This window comes from Dermochelys coriacea, chromosome 19 (assembly GCF_009764565.3).
Source record: "Dermochelys coriacea isolate rDerCor1 chromosome 19, rDerCor1.pri.v4, whole genome shotgun sequence".
Lineage (NCBI taxonomy): Eukaryota > Metazoa > Chordata > Testudines > Dermochelyidae > Dermochelys > Dermochelys coriacea.
Genome location: NC_050086.2, coordinates 9,963,710 through 9,981,426, shown reverse-complemented (window position 1 = coordinate 9,981,426; position 17,717 = coordinate 9,963,710).

The following is a 17,717-nucleotide window of genomic DNA, read 5'->3' as shown; positions in this document are numbered from 1 at the left end:
ACGCATGCACTCCTCCGTTTGCTCAGAGCATATCACTTCCCAGTGCAGCGCCAACACAGACAGAAAGCGCAGGCATAAAGGCCCCAGCCTCAGTTACTCCTCCCCCAGTGTAGCCATCACTTCTCCCACAATTCACCTGGGCTTCCAGAAGATGTCCCACCAGCCACTGCTTCGGGGAGCCGTGGCGTTGGCACCCAGAAGGCCGTGCAACAAAGGGGAAGGGGGTGTTCTGACACTGAATGCTTTCAGATAGTGACAGTTTTCAGGCCCTACCAACCTATGCTGGATTTGAACCAGCGATTTCGAGGTGAAAAAGACACTCCAGCATTACCCAGTCCCTTGCATGGCAACAGCCTGGACCATCTCCAAGAAAAAAGGGGAAGAATAAACCCTGTTGTTGACTCAGCAATGTCTAAGTGAACGTTTCCCATGCGGCACCGACAGGTCCCATGAGACATGGCAGACCCTGTTCCTGTTTCGTGCATATAACCAAAGGAAAGGCGCATGAGAAGACAAAGGCTGCAGAAGTGCCAGGCGGTTTCCATAAGATGCCCGGAGCCCTTCACTGTCCAACCGCCCTCTCACCCCTCCCTGCCCCCAGTTGCCTCTGCTAGCTCGTTTTCTCTTTTGTAATAGTTTCCTTTCTCTTCAAATTTTCTCCTTCCTTCCTTTTTTATCGTTCCGTTGGTGGCAGAGACAGAGCCCAGTTCGATCTGGGGATCTGGGATCTGGATTCGAACTTCAGCACTGACCAACATCCCCAAATCCCTCAGCCACTTTCTTTAGGAATGAAAATCCCGGCTCTGAACGGCCCCCAGGCTTTGGCTCTCGTTGCATCTGGCTCTCGCGTCCATAGTGGGTTGAGGTCCACTCCAAACAGCCGTGGGTTTGGGCAGAATTCAGATCCAAACTTGGTGCCGCTGGCCTTGTCTGTAGGAGAAAAGTGATGTCTGGTTTAGATAGATTTGAAACAGATGCAACCCCCAGTTGGAGATGCATTTAGCCTGGCTTAAATCAGTCATTTACTGACACAAGCTCTAAGAGAGACTTGTAGCTAGTTTATCTTCCATCTTCCTCTACCCATCCCCCCCGGCCCATTCCTGAGCAGCAGTTGTCCCTCACTTAGTCCCATGGCCCAGGCTCTCCCAGCAGCTCCTAGAAGAGGGTCTTGGGGCTGCCCTAACTTGTGCCCAGCTGCCTGTGGCCCTGAGAAGCCACCCCAGCAAGTGAGAGTAGCTGATTCGCCCTTGCTTGGCACCTTGTGTTGTGATTCGCACCTGTGTTAATGTTACCTGATCAGGTAACATTTAATGCTCACTGTGCACATGATGGCACAAAGTCCATGGCTCTGGGCTGGATCCTCAGCCGGGGGAAGCTGCATTGACTCCAAGTGACTACACCAGCTGAGGATCTGGCCCCTGGCGTCTCTTATTTGCTCTGCCCAGTGCTGACTAAATCACAAACAATAGTGACAATCAAGAGTGAGGGGCGCGGCAGGGGAGCTCTCGGTTCCTTGAAGCAGAAGCACTGAGTTTACCCTACCAGTTTCACATGTGCATACAAACAGCCGTGCAGAGCTGGGCTCCCGCCACGTACTCAGCCTCCCCCTCGAGTAGATTCAGTGTCGTGAGGCTGTCGGGGAGGGAAAAAGTGAAGGGCCTGGCCACTGAGCTGACGTGTGTCGAAAAGCCCCTTTCTGTTTATTTTGGGCTGCACACGACCTGTTCGGCGAGGGTCTGGTTTTAACACTCCTGAAAAAGCAGCGACAGTCAGAAAAGTTAGTGGGTAAGAAAGTGGCACCTCGGTTCTCCACAGGTCTGTTCTCTGGGTGTGTTTGAATCATAGGCCCTCAGCTTCCCTGACACAAACAAGTTCTCGCTCCTGTTCAGGGGAACCATGATTACAGTGGGGCTGTTATAAGCCATTGAACCAAACTGTAAATCCTGTATATAATGGAAACCACTTCAAGTCAGGGAGTGCTACAGCATCCCCCACGCCCCTAGTTCCAGCACCTATGCTCCTGCTAACCCTGCAGAACCGGCACCGCTCCAGGAGTAGTTTATTCTGCCTTGTGCGTCAGCAGCTCCCAGTGACGTTCCTACGGTGGGACCTCGATTGCCGGTGGTGACACAAGGGAGAATTAGGAGGTTCCCTTATTAAACCTAGACGAGAGTAGGGGCTCTGAACTAGCCACCCTGCCTTTCCCGTACTGCTTAGTGGGAGGGGTCCTGGCTGGGTCCCCGCTAGCTGGGGCGGGGGGTGGGATAGGTGTCCTGGCAGGCTGGATCTTGCTGTGGAACAGGGGTGGCAGTATTGGAGCAGTTGAGAAGCCCTGCCCTAGCGTGCTCTGCAGGACTGGCCTCATGCGTTGGGCCTGCAGCGAAGCGTTGGGCTTGGCTCAAGGTGCAGCCCCGTTTCTGTGTGCAGGAGAATGGAAAAGGAACACGAAAGAGGGAACAGCACCTGTCTCACCCCTCGGCCCAGGCAGATTGCTCCCTGGCTCCACCCGCCCCTTTCTCTCCCTCCATTCCTTTATTTCTCTCTCTCTGCCTCGTGACGGCCCTCCAGGGTGTCACAGGCTGCTGCACCCTTACCATCCTATTGAGTGCACTGCAGCACCTGGGACCAAAGCAGGGATGGATTAACTCACAGCTCAGATGGCCATGGCCTGAGCCAGTGCCCAGCTGTACGTTCCCCAAGATTGAAGGAGGCTCTTTGTCCTTGATCACGTGGGGCCATATGGGAGTCCTTCTGCTTTGGATCAGGCCCTTGGGTACGGCGTCCAGTGGACTAAGTTCAGAGTCTTCTGGCACAGCCTCATTTACAGCGTGTCTCCACTGTACACCCCTTTGGGCGGCGTGTCGGGTACATTCACTGTACCCCCATCCCCCATCAGTGTAGATGGGGAGGCACTGCTTCGGTGAAGAGGGTAAATTCACACCTGAACCCTGGGCTATGTACCCTACACAGCTCTCTATGTGCCTGTCTACACTGCTATTTTTATCAATGTATCGTCCTGCTGCCTCGCCCCTGCCAGAACCTTTCACTGATGAGCGTAGCTAATACACCGGAGTGGGGATGCAGCAGCTTGCTTTTCACGGCGGCGTGGTGCTGCCAGGGGGGTCCAGCGTAGACGTAGCCTTAGTGAGGAAGGCTGGTCTTATGATTCTGGCACTAAACTGTGGCTCATGAGATCTAGGTTCAGCTCCTGGCATTTCCACTGACTCCCTGTGTGACCTCAAGCAATTCACTTCCTCTCCCTCTGGGTCCCATCTGTGAAATGGGGCTAATAATCCTGCTTTTGTCTATTTGTCTATGAGTGCTTGGCAGCAGGGATGGGCTCTCGCTGTGTCTGGGCCACTTGGTGCATGTCCTATGTCCCCAGTCTGTTATAGCCCCAGCTGCTGAGCCTGCTTCATTAACTCAAGTGGTAGCTCTGGAGGTCCCTGATTCAGTCCCTGGAGCGCTGGGCAAAACAGCAGCCATCCCACATGTACAGCACCTAACACAACGGGGCCTTCCAGGTGTTACCAGAATGCAAACAGTAATAGGAATGGAGCCTGACTGGCTTGCTGAATGCACTGTCTCGGTACAGGGCAACAGAAGATGTTTACCATCGTTCAACCAAAGGCTCAATCCCCTGACAACCCTGCAGGGAATACCCCGTTGTGCAGCACAATGCAGGTCTGCTTTGCTCTGAAGGAGGACGTGACAAGGGCAGCCATCGGAGAGCTCTTCAATCTGGCGCCATCCAGTTGAAGTCAAGCAATCACATGGGAAATAAGATACAAGTGGGAAATGTCCAGGCAGAGCTTTCCCCAGGGAAGAGGGAAATGGATCGTCGCTCGGCGCCTCTAAGTGGGTGTCTTTCCAAAAGGCAAGTTCTAGCTCAGCCACAGGTGACTGGGCCGGGTAGTGTCACTTCTGTAGAAGGAAAGCGCAAGCCCCGTGCTGCAGGAGCTCCTCCTCAGTGCGATTCTGTGGCCCACATTGTGCAGCCGATGAACCTTGTGGCCCCGTGGGGCGGTCTGATCTATGAATCTCTGCTCATGCGACCGTGGTGCTATAAATTCAGGGGTGTGACTCACCCTTTGGGGAAGTTTGGCTCCAAACTGAACATTTTCTCTGGCTTCTGGGTGTGGAAAGAGCAGACTGCAAACCCAGAGTCCAATCGCCCTAGGATCTGGGGGCGTTTGAAGTCCAGATGCCACTGCTGTGACTTGGGCCCACTTTTAGTTATGAATGAGCCCTGAGGAGACCTTTAGCTCTCCAGTGTAGACAGTACACTCTCTTCCATTCCTGATGGCCTGCCAAGGAAATTGGGCTTATGTCCTTTTTTGTTTGGTTGTTTTTTGCTATGATGGATAAAGAAAGCCAGACAGGGTTTTTTTCCTCCTGTTTGTCTTTGCCTTCTCTGTTTTTGCAAACACTCTCCATTGACAGACCTGAGAAGTAGACTGGCAACTTGCACGTTTCTTAATTGTAGACACAGGTGTCCTCAAATTGTCACAAGGAGAATTTTCCTCCCAGATCTTTGGCAGGTGTATTGAGTTAGATAGGTAGTAACCAAACTGATGAAAACGAAGGCTTTTAAATGGTCTGTCTGAAAATCCCCTCCCTCTCAGTTGTCAGGGTTTTTCCCTTTGTGATTTCAGAATACTACCAGTCCTCTAGAGCGTCTTCCATGAAAAACATGGCAGACAAGACTTGAATGGTTAAGATAAAAAACAAGTGGTGGGCAGGCGGCGGGGGGAAGCTTTCAAGGGGGAAAAGGGCACAACTCTTGTTTGTTTTCCTGTGCAGATCACCTTTAAAGATACATTGCGTGGTAAAAACTAGGGATGGATGTATCCGTTTGGGTATCATAGCTGCGATTTATCAGCTGGGATAAATCAGTGTAGAAACAGAGCGGTGCCAATTTAAATCAGCTGGTCCAACGTGCCTCCCGATTCACTTTTGCCTAATACCGACCCTGAATCAAAGCGACTCTGAGGTTAACAAATGTAAAGTTTGCTGACAAGGTGTCACCCAGTTGAGAAGAGTGTCGTTTCCGAGCTAAAGGGGATTACGGCAGACAATGCCTCCCGTCTTCACAGATTCTTTTGCTTTGGTGGTGGTGGGATTCGCAGCCAGCTGGAACACGGTGGCGGTTATCAAAATGGCTCTCCATGGATCCCGGCTTCCCAGTTCAAGTTCCTGCTGCAGATTAATGTGGCCTAATCAGAACGCAAAGAGCAGGGCGCTGGCCTCCAATGGAATCGTGGGGCACGCCACCTTCGCTGGGGATTTGGATAATGAAACGGTGGCCCTAACAAGATCTGCAAGGACCCCACATGGCCTGGATAACCCAGAAACCTGCTCAGCCATGAAATCGGCAGCTGTTGTTTTCAATTCAGAGGGTTTATGTAACCTTTAGGCCAGAGCCAGGCTGACTCCAAGCTCCACTCACTCCCCGTTGACCCTCTCCTGTTCATTGTCAGAGCGCTCTGCTGTCTGTTGGTCGCGTTCTGGGGAGCGAGGGCTCAGTGGGGAGGGGTAGTTCAGCAGGTGCCAAATCTTTTAATAATGTATTTAAAAAAAATCCAGATTAAAAGTCCTCCCCCTCACCCCCAACAGAACTGGGAACGTGTCCTGCAGAGAATCAGAAAGGCCTGTCAGCTGTCACCCCAAAAGCGGGGAAAGCAAGACAGCGGGCGAGTCAAACTCTGGCCTCATCAGCCTTCAGATTGTACAAACCTGCCTCCCTTCCCATAATTCCCATGGGCATTGCTCAGTGCATAGGAAGCCGAGATCGGCCAGGATCCCTGTTGGCTTCGTTAGCACCTTATTGCTGGGAGAGCCTGGATAAGGGCAAAGTATCATACGTTCACCCATGCTGAAAGTTAATGGAGTCTGTCTCTGCACCTCCCAGCCTTGGATTCCCCCCACCCTCCCATCTCCCCTTGAACCTTGTACCCCCAGAGAGATAACAGCATTGCCCTACCTCCCCAGGTGTTAAGAGAATACATACATCAAGGACTAAGAGCCAGTGAGAGACTACAGTGATGGAGGCCAGATGAGTACCAGAGCTAGGCAGAAAGAACTGATTCAAACCTTAAACGAAGCTCAGTTTGCATTTTGTTCTTGGTTTGGGGCGAAGTCCTGGGTTGGTTCCTATTTAATGCAAATCAGTTTGTCCATCCCCAGCAGAGAGCTGGCTTCCAAAAAGGGCTGATTTCTTGCTACTTGCTGGGTTTTCCTCTTGCAGCCCTGGCAGGCAAGTCCGTCAAAGCCGCACATTTAGCTTGAACCTGTTCGGAGAAAGGAAGTGGCCTCACATCAAAAGCAGCTAATTAAAAATAGCCAGGAGGGAGTAGGTTAGAAAGTTGACCACAGGGAGACAGCAGCGGGGGACACACGCTTCTTCTGTGAATTTACATTTGGAGCAGGAAGTGTCAGGCTGAGGTAGGGAGCTGGGGTGGTGAGCTCTGTCCACCCCTTCCAAAAGGACATCCCATGAGCCCTTTGCCATCACTCTGTTGGTATCTCAAGGGTCGCTCAGTGGTACAAAGCAAGTCTCCTTGTGACATCAGAACCAAGTTCCTGCTGCAGCAGGAGCTGGAACCTGAGCCCCAAGTTGTTCTCCTGGTTTTGGAGGAAAGGGACTTGAGAGGTGCTCAGGGGGCTCTAGGACGGGTAAGTGGCAATTGAGAAATGTGAGGGACGGTGTTATGGCACATATCTAACTGTCCAAAGAGATGTCTCTAGAGCCCCGATTCCCTGTAAATTTGGGCTCCCCGGCATTCACAGAAAGAGCTTATAAACAGCTCTTTGATTTCTGATTATGGAGAGAGGGTCTCGACGCTCCCCACTCAGTAGCTGACTCGACAATAACGGCTGCAAGGCTGTGTCAGAGTGAAATCTTTTACTAATGTCCCTGGACAATCGCAAAGTGATCAGTTTCAGCTTCTGATTCATTTCTGGCAGAGTTGTCCTAGGCACCTCTATGGTGTATTCCATTGTGAGGATCTCAAAGCACTTATTTATTCAGCTGCACATCTCCCCTTCCCTGTGACATAGGCCGGGGTTGAGTTGGATCGATTCAGTGAGCTGTTGACTTTTTCCTGGAAGCTGGCATCTTGTGCCCCAGAGGCTGGCACTTTCTTCACACCCACACACACACTCATCTTGTGTGGCTCAGCAATAAGGACAGAATTTTCCCTTTTGTGATTTTTCCTCTTAGAAAGGGGGATTTTTTTGCAAGCTCAGATGTGTGTCTGACTAGATGCGCAATTGCAAAATAGGCCTTTAAACCCACCTCATTTGCATGTGAAAAATAACATCAGCCTCTCGTGGATGTTAGGGATGGTGTTGCACATGCTGTTGAATATAGCTCAGCAATACTCCCTTGTCTGTTTGTGCTATTTAACAGAATCTAGCAGCTGCTGTACCTAAGAAGAAAATCAATAGCAGGCAAAAGCCCTAATTGCACTGATGCTGAGGACAAAATGTTAATTACAGTGAGAGAAACAGTTTCTCCCACCTCCAGATCCCCCCCTTAGCTCCTCACAGTTGTTAAGAACAGTGGGCCTGACTCTGCTCTCATATATGCTGGTATGAATCAGGAGTAACACTACTAGAGGTACTGGGGTTGCAATGGTGTAAAAGAACCAAACCCCTCCATTGCCTTGCACTTCACACCGCTGCAAAGGGGGTGTACGATGCTGCCCTTTGTGACCTGCACTTTGCACGCCCTTTGCACCGGTATAAATGACAATGCAGGGCGAAAGGCAGGTAGTGGTCAGACCTGGTGTTTTGTGTCTTGGATAACACAAAGATTGAGGAAGTGGTAAATAATGAAGAAGACTGGTCCTGATACATAGCAATCTGGATTGCTTGGCAAACTGGATACAAGAAAACAATATGCGCTTTAATACAGGTAAATGTATACATCGAGGAACAGATGTCAGCCATATGTACAGAATGGGAGACTGTATCCTGGGAAGCAGTGACTGAATAAGATTTGGGGGGGCAGCTGACCATGAGTTCCCAGTGTGAAGCTGTGTCCAAAAGGGCTAATGCAGTCCTTGGATCCATAAACTGAGGAATCTTGAACAGCTTGGAGAGGTGATTTTATCAAGGAGCTCAGTCTATTTAGCTTAACCAAGAGAAGGTTAAGGGGTGACTTGATCATAGTCTGTAATCAAGGGGTGACTTGATCACAATACCTGCACGGGGGACAAATATTTGATAATGGGCTCATCAGTCTAGCAGAGAAAGATCTAACAGGATCCAATGGCTGGAAGTTGTCTCTAGACAGATCCAGGCTGGAAATTAGGCATAAAATTTTAACTATGAGGGTAATTAACCATTGGAACAACTCACCCAGGGTCGTGGGGGATTCTCCATCACCGACCATTTTAAAATCCAGATTGGATGTTTTTCTAAAAGATGCGCTGTAGGAATTATTGTGGGACAAGTCTATGGCCTGTGTTACACGGGGGTGGGGGGGGTCAGACTAGTCATCCTGTCTGGCCTTGGAATTCATGGAGTTATGCCGGGGATCAGAATGAGGCCCGGGGTCATTTGTCAGGCTTACACCCAGGAGGCACTTGCTCCAGTGGAAGAATTCGAGGGCCACCAGGCAGCCCAAAGTCATATTGGCTCATTTTAAATGCCCTTCCCTACCATTCTAATGACACCTGGGATCATGGAAAGGGAGAGAGTTTCGAAGTGTCAATGTACTTTTCATCATCTCTTCTTTTTATTTGCATCATGCTCTTCACTTGGCTTGGAGAGTGAAACTAGACCTGCTTAAGTTGGGTTTGTGGCTGCTTTGTGTTGCTGGAGCTGTGCAAATCCCCCGTGGTGGAACTAGTGACTCTGGTCTAGTTCCAAGTCAGATTCCCTCTCTGGGTTGAGTGGCCCTGCCCTGGGGCAGTTGTGCTTGGCTTGTCAGCATTACATGGGGTCGGTGAGAACCCAGCCCCGCTGCCAAATAACTTTAATTGCTGTTGAAATCCTGACGTTATTTCTCTCCATTTGAAGCTTCGTGCAGCCACCGAGCAAGGTGGGTGGTGCAAATCTAGCACTGGTGAGTGACTGAAACCAACCATCCTCTCGGGAGGTCTGTGTGAAATGGTCTCTACACTGGACAGGTGCTTGCGTCGCAAAGCCGCGTTGCCAACCCCTCCTGGCTGTCTCAGGAGGGTGGCCAGGGGCTGACTGGGCCATAGAAGAAAAACGACCTTCTCTCGTAGAGGTGCTCAGAAGTGGGATGCACTGGTGGGGCAGAGGGTGGGGCTGCCCTGCTCTGTGGCCCACGCAGCGCCTGGGATTTTCAGAAATGTTTAATGGACGTAGCCCCAGAGCCTCAGAGGTGTTTAGACTTGTACCTTCCATTGAAATCAATGGGACTTAGGTACCTAAATGCCTTTGAGCATCGGGGTCATAGGCACCCAACCACCATTGACGTTCAACCCCCCTCGATTCCTTTTAAAACCCCAGCCAGAATGCTGCAAATCGAGGAAAAAATGGAGTCTCCTGATCCTGTTGCTCAGCTGGCAGAGCTCCATGCAGCTGTGTGGATGGCCACCAGCTGCGGGTCTGGCCCTGCTTTGTCAACCCAATCTGCTAGAATGGATCTCTCTGCAACATGGATCCGGCGGCGAGGGGGCAGCAGCCTTTGAGCAGAGTAAAAATAAACCCGGCTTCCTCTTTCGCTGACGTTCAGTACATGTGATGAGCACTTTTTCAGGATGATTTCCAAACCTCGGCCCTTCTGGAGGAGACCAGAGCCTGGCTTGCTGCTCTTCGGTGAATCAGAGTCATTAAGGCACACAAAGGCGTTGAGTAAGCGAGGCCTGGCACAGCAGGCCCGCTGGGCTGGGTTGAAAATGCAGTTGTGCTCTCCAGGGGCTCGTCTTGGCCTTCGGGCCCTCTGGTTTAGGTGCTAGGACTGGGTGCTAGGAAAAATGCAAGTGCGGCTGTGCCCACAGCTAGATGCGCCAGGGCTGCTGTTCTGCATGTGCAAGGATGGGCATGTCATCACCGACTGGGCTTACCCCGAGGCGGGGGCAGCAAGCAGCGCCGTGCATAGATGTTTCCTTTTCCCACCGCTGAGCCTCAAGCAAAATGGCTGCTATGGCTTAGGGACTGGGCTGAGGTGACTGGGCAACACCAGCTAAGACCCAGTAATATCTAGCAAATGTCTCGCACTCTTACTTCTCTTGCCATCACTGAAATGCAGCCACTTCTGGGGTGGGGAGAGGTCGATCCTGTTTTGATGCCACTGCAGCTGATGGGGCCAGAAGCCCCCTGCCTTGGGACATCCTAGGAGGATCCGGTTCTCATGCCTTGAGGCCCCCCCCAGCTAGTGGGATCCCCCCTCCACCCCCCCCATCACCACACCTCTGGCTATGGGGCAGCGGGAGTGTGGAGGATCTGCAATGTCAGGCTTGAGAGGGTTCTCCCCTTCTCCCCAGCGCTGCCTGGTGTCAGTCATTCTGATCCCAGAGGGGCTGCAGGGTGAGGCAGTTCCATGGTATTAAAGGTGCAGGGAATTATAAGATTTTCAGAATACTTAAGAAATCATTTTTAATGTGGGATAAGCCCAGTCCCTGATTGAAATCCCTGCTTAACAGAGGGGCAGGCTCTGTTTGGTAGCAGCAAGTCTGGCAAAGCTCAGGGAACGAGAAGCATAATGAGCCAGCTGCTTGGCTAATGGGCCGAGTGGGAGATTTATCCAAGGCTAGAGGCCAAATCCCAACACGTCCATCTCGTGCAGGTGCCAGTTACTAAATGCTCCCTGGGAGCAGCAGGTAAATGCCTGGGGCCGGATCCTGCCATCTGTGCTTGGAGAACACCCCTGCACTGCTGGGTACAGTATGAGGATGATGATCTCACAGCATCCTAGATGCTTCCCAGATCCTGATCCCAGGAGCTTGCAGCCGAAGTATAGGACAAGCAGCAGCTGGCTAGTGCAACAAACCATAGGGAGGGTGGGGGGAAGGACAGGAAGAGGATTTCCAAGGAGCTCAGCTCTCATTGGGTCGGACTGGTGCACCTGGCTCCTGGCTCCCTTAGGCTGCTTTGGAAATCCCATCGTGCGGAGGCCATGCGGTTTGGTGTATCAGCTGTGTGTGCACCCAGGGAATGAGAACTTGTCCTTTAAACCGCACGCCCCTACCCCATTTCCAGTTGTCAATGCTCTTGGAAGCTGGGGGTGTCCCCCCCCATGTGTTTCTATAGTGCCTAGTGCAATGGGGCCCCGATCCTGAGTGGGGCCCATGTGTGCTGCTACCATAATATACAGGATAAATGGTAATATGAAAAAAGAGAAGATCCTTCTGTTGCTCTCAGCTATTGACTGGGTTTTAACATTGACTAAGACCTAGTCCCTAAACCCATATGGCTTTATTTATCTTTAAACACCCCCCTAAAGTGCTAGCCAAATGACCCCCTTCCCGGGACCACCTAATGCGCTCTCCCCTCATCTCTCTCTTCCCAGGGAATGACAGCCCCATTCATTCTGAGGGGTGAGTTGCTGGAGTGAGGATTACATGGTAGTGCCCTTGGTGGGTGAGACTGGTCCTGGAGTATAGAAGAGTCACCATCTCTAGCCTCCATCTAGAGGGACTGATCCTGCAAGGTGCTGAGCACCTTCAGCTCCCATTAAAGTCAATGGGAATTTTGCCAGTGGGAGCAGATGCAAGGAATTTCCCCAAGCATTCAAAAGCCTTGGGGACCTGTAATGAGAAGAAGGTCTCTCTTTATTATTATTCTACTCTGATGGGCCCAAATCCACCTGGAAAATGCTCCCTCCAGGAACTCCTCCCCACAACCCCTTTTCGATTGTTCATTCTGCCCCTTCGCTCATGCAGTGCAATTAAACCCATTAGCATAACAAGCCCTAATAAGAGTTCGGTGGTGGGGCACTGCCAGACAGCCTCTTCCTGCACGGCTGCACCTGCCAGCAATCCAGGATGCGGATTACAACCCAGTCCCTCTCCCAGCTCAGCCAGAGGCCGTGACCCTGGTGCCAGCTGCAGTGGCTTAATATTTCCATCCCTCTGGGGTTGGCACATGTGGCAATTTTGAATCCGGGCTCATCTGGCGAAGGCCCTTAGCTAACTGGGGAAATTCCTGAATGGGGAAACTAAACCGAATCCTTCCACATCTCTGTGTGTGGAGACTCTGAGGCTGCCTGTTTAATCTACTGTGCCCAGCAGCAGGGGATCTAAGCGATGCTGTGTACCAGGGGCACGTTAATGTGCATCCAGACAGGAGGTGCTCAGCTGTGCAGCAAGGCTCCCTCGTCCGGTACCAGCTGAGTTTCCATTAACATTGGGAGGTTTTTCTTGAATTCAGGGTCAGAAAGAATAATCCAAGCTGCACAGCCGCTCCCTGTTGTTTATTCTGATGGGAAATTTCATCCAGGCCTGAGCCACGCACAGATTTTGTAGCAGCGTAACGACATCAGTTACCGGTGAGCTTTTTTGCTGATGTAGTTTTCCAATGCAGCCCTAGTTTGGAGGCAGTTATGCTGGTATGAAGTGCCTTGTAGTGGTACAGCATAGTTCTGTTACTGATGTAAACACCTTCAGATCAGTTAACTACATCCACGCTTAAGGGGTTGTTTTGCTTTAACTATACCAGTGTAGGAAAATGTTTTTGTAAACAAGGCCTTCCTTTATGCTGCCCCCACATTTTCCATTTGCTGCATATTTTGCATTGACAGGGTCTAACTGAATTGTAGCTGTCAGTGAGGGCAGCTCAGTATGGAATAGTGGGAGGTGGGCTTTGCATCAGGAAAGGCATGGAAGGCAGTTTGGGATTGTAGGATAGACATATTAGCTGGAATTTCACATCCAGCATTGAAATAGTTAACCATATTGCCATTTTGATGGCCATCTTTAGGTTTCAGAGTTAACATTCCGTTGAGCTGAATGGGGTGATTCATAGCAGACCTATTGTTTCAGGCTGTCAACAGACTTGTGCAGATGGCGCTGAATCAGTTGCAGCCAGGTCACCTTTTCAGGTTATCTTTACTGGCATCTGGGCCAGACACTTCATTTTTATTGACGTGAAAGCTGAGATTCTGGAGCGCATACGTGTCCCCAGGGGTGGCTTCCACAGCAAGTCTCGGGTTAACTCTACCTGCATCTTCAAATGGCATGTACCTGGTATACTCCCTGAATTCCCCCCCAGTGCACATGCACCCCCCATATATTGAGAGGGAGTGATGAGAAAGGGTGACTTTAAGGCTCAGAGGCCCCCAAAATTCTCACTGCCACCCTCCTTGTAGATACTTCTCTCTCTCTCTCCACATTCCCTACAACTGGAAATAATTAAAGTCTGCAAGCCCTGGGATGAGAGTCATTATATATGTGCAAAGCAAGTGCCATTAAGCCTCACAACATCCCTGGGGGAAGGGATTAAGTATTAGGGGGAAACTGAGGCAGAGAGGGGCAAAATGACTGCGCCACAGCCACACAGGGAGCCAGCAGAGATGGGAATAGATCCCAGGAGTCTTTATGTCCCGTCATCTCTGCTAGTCCCTCCCTCTTTATGGCCCATGTGCTCTGGGAGAAGGCAGTGTCTGGGGTAAGGGAATGGTAGCAGCTCTAGTGGGGAGCAGCGATCTGCAGGGTACAGCCTGGGATGGGGCAACCCGCTCTGGCTCAGTCTGTGCCCATGCTTCCTGCATCCCCAGTGACTCACCCTGGGCACTCTGCGTCTTGCCCCGTGGGTGCATCTCCTTTCTAGAGCCGTCAAGCCTCCGAGCTCTCACTTGCTCTGTTTTGCTGAGGAATTATGCTAGAGAAGCAGCCCCAGCAGGGGGGAAGAGCACGTCTGAGTCGCTGTCCCCGGCTCTTGTCCCGCTGCCCGGATTGATTCCCTCTTTATTCCTGATACAAAGCGGCTAATTGGTTTTAATGTAGCATTAGCAGAGATACTGTATTCTCCTCCTCCGGGGGCGTCTGTTTCATTGGGGGCAGGAAGGGGGTGAGCTCCAGATGGATTAGTGCCTGATGGCATAAATGGAAGGTGATTACGGGGGAAGGATTGGGTTATGGATTATCGAGGATTAAGGTCAGTGGCCCGAGGGTAAAATTATAGGTGAAGAATCTAATCTGCAGGTCCCCAGGAGGAAGAGGAGGTAGGAGGGGGAAGGGAGCGACACAGACAATAGGAGGGGAAAGGAGAAGAGTGATCATAAGGACCTTTCCCAGGCCAGCCTGGCTATTGTCCCGTCCCACCAGAGCAGAGCCTTGGGGAGCCAGACTGCCCCCTGGATTGGTGCCCGTCGCGCTGCCCCGCCCTGAGGAGCCAGGCGGGGGTGAATGCAGAAGAGGTTCCAAACTTCTTCCCCCAGAAAAACAAAATCTGTTTCCTCTAATCCCAGCTCTCAAGAGGCTCCTGGCAGCCACTTTCATGCACCCCAGCCACGTGCTTTGGGGGTGACGTGTGCTTTCAGCAATCGGAGAGAGACTCAGCTGCCAGGCCTGTGAACGTGCCCCGGCCTCTCCCTCTCTAGCCCTGGGCTGCATGGCTCCTGCCAGGGGAAGCAGGAGGCTTCTGCCCTAGTCTTTCCCATGTGCCCTCTGGTACCGCAGTGCTTCCGACTGCCATCTGTAGTGTAAGATGAATAAGGACGGCGGTGGCTTTGGGTGGAAACCACATGGACAAGCCCCTACTTCGAGATCCCCGCTCTGCAGAGCGTCAGGCATGTCGTGTGACACTCCCGCCGCCCAGCCAGAATGTCGCACATTCAGTTACGCTCCGGGCAAGCAGGAAAGTTTGGGCTGCCACTCAGTTTGGCTACTGCCCAGGGGCTGCTTTCCACTCCCCGAGCGGTTCCTCGCCATGCGGAGCAGCAGCAAGGCGGAGGTCAGTGCCCCAGCTGGGGTGGGGTAGGGCTATTGTGGGGGAAGAGGGACCCCGGAGCTACTGGGATGGATCTCTTGGAGGAATAGGGGGCAGGGTCCAGACAAACTCTTGTGGGGGGGGGGAGACAGGAGTCATTGGAGAAGAAACATTTTAAAATGAAATCTGAGATGCTCTGGCTTGTGTTACGCTGGAGGTCAGACAAGGGGGTCTCACGAATTCACGTGACTCCAGGCACTGGGACACTAAGAAAAACACCAAATCTCATGAGACTTACGATCCCATCACGAGATTTGGCCACACGTTCTATGGATCTGGGCCTGGCAGAGGGGCAGTCCAAGGCTGCTGCTGGCAGAGGAAATGTGGATCTCCTGTGACTTCTGCATTTTGCCTGGCTGGAAAGAAGAACCGGACAGTTACTGTGTCACTGAGGCAGCTGGTGTTAGTCACCTTCCGAAATTAACCACGGGTCCATGTGACCTGCTGCCCAGCTTTGCATTTCCCATCACAACCACTTTGTCACTGGACGCTGAGTGTGCCTAGCAATGGGAAAATACAAACCTCAACTCCTGAGGGCCGGGCAGGGGGTACGATGGCTCTGGAATGAATCAGAACGTTTCTGCTCGCTGCTGTGCATGCAGAGCAGGTAACGTGGGGTGGGGGGCAGGGTATGTGTGTGTGTGTGCCGGGGGGTGAGTGTGCATGTGATCCTGTGCAGGTAAAGTGGGGAGTGTGATTGTGATGCGATAAGCGTGCAATGCGGGTGTGGAGGAGCTGCGGCTTTACTCATCTTTCCAGCTGGGAATTTCCTGCCTGTCCCGGTGATACTGGGCAGCTCAGGGCGAGGCTGAAGTGGCGCATTGTTAACTGTGTGGCAACACAGACTCCTGAAGTGTAGAATGACCATCCCACCCCACCCCTTTCCATCGTATTTGGACCCAGGCCGCTGGGCCCGGAGCTCTCTGATTCACTCGCTGACCCAGCTCTCTGAAGCGTTGAGGGGGGAAGATCACTCCCCCATCCTCCCTGGCCAAGATACCGAGGGCTTTGGTTAAGACAGGCCCTGTACAGTCTTAATTTGCCCGTGTTTCTCTTCCAGTCTGTCTGGAGCCAGGAGGGGCCCATGGGGCTGGAGGCAGAGAGGGAAGGAGTGAAAAGGGGTTCTCATCAAAATGAGTCGGGGCGGGGAGGGGAACAGGCGAACTGCCAGACTGACTCCGAGCCGGGGGCCAGAGACCATTCTGCTCCTAGGCAGTATTTCCTCCTGGCCCCCAAGAGTTAGGCCTGGCCTTGGCTTGGGTTTCGAGGCAGGATGCTAGAGCCAACACTTCGTAAAGCTTAGGCTTTAGCCATACCAGCTTTGCCCCCCTTAAAGTGAAGCTTGTCTTGGCTTGCCTAGGGGCTTGGCAGTTTTTAACACCGTGCCTTGAAATAAACTCTAGTTCATCAGAAGGAAACCTGCCCAGGGGGTTGGGGGGGCTCTTTCTTCCAGAACTGCCCATTGTACAGCTTCTTCTACCTTCCTCTGGAGCAGCCGGGACTGGCACATTTGGAGACAGGACACCGGACAGGTGCACTTGAGAGAGAGAGCTGCGCTGGGGAACTATACCATCAAACTCCCTGAAATACAGGTCTGCAGAGCACTGAATCCCACCTCTCTGAGTATCAGGGCTAAGAGCCCCCCAGCGATCCATGGATGGGCTGGAACATTCTGAAGAGGTGAAAGGACTTTCCAAGAACAGACAACAAGCCCCATAAGTCACTGGTGCCCAGAACTAGTGCCACATCCTCTCTTCCCCTGAAGTCTCTGGAGTCATTTCCTGAACCACACTGCATCCTTCCTTCCCTTGAGCCCTCCCTCCCCACCCTGGGGTAGTTGCCCAAAATCAGCCGCACCCTTTCTGTTCTAGGCAGCAGCTTCTTTAGTTTCTGTCCAGAGTTCCTTGGAATTGTGCTTTTTTCCCATCTGCCCAGGGTTCCCTGGCCTCCGGGAACAGCCTTCCCCAGTGAATGTGACTCACTCATTGGTTCAAGACTGGTTCTTCTGAGGCTTCCCATGGAATGATGATAGCCTAGGGGAAAGTTCTTCCTTTCTAAATGGCTCTGGGTGTTGGACAAGCCAAACCAGTGATGTTATTCAGGGCCAAGTCCTCAGCTGATGTAAATCAGGCATGCACCATTGGCTTCAGTGCTGATTTACACCCATTGAGGATCTGGTCCTTAATGTGGAGTCATATAATCATAGGACTGGAAGGGACCTCGAGAGGTCATCTAGTCCAGTCCCCTGCATGCAAGGCAGGAGTATTAGACCATCCCTGACAGGTGTTTGTCCAACCTTCTCTTAAAAATCTCCAATGATGGAGACTCCACAACCTCCCTAGGCAATTTATTCCAGTGCTTAACCACCCTGACAATTAGGACATTTTTCCTTATGTCCAACCTAACCTGCCATCCCCGGCATCCGGCTGCAGGATTCCAGAGTGGTAGGCAGCTTGGAGGAAGCAGAGTTAAGAAGGGGGTTAGACACAGATCCCGTGGGTATTAATGCATGCATCCCAGTCTCCTTTACGCTGTGATGGATCGTTGGTGTCTCATGCTCTGTTGCCCACTTTAGCCCAGTCCTTTGGCTTTGGCGAGAGTTATTGGACCCATTTTACAGATGTGGGTGCTGAAGCACAGAGCAGTTAAGGCATACAAATGTCCAAGTTGGGTGCCTAAAGCTAGGCCCATAAATCCGCTTTCAGGTACCAAAATAAGTGATTTCCAGAGAAGAGGAGTACCCGATATTCCCACTGACGCCAATGGGAGTAGAGCTGCTTAAGATCTGTGATGTTCAGGCCAGCCAGGTG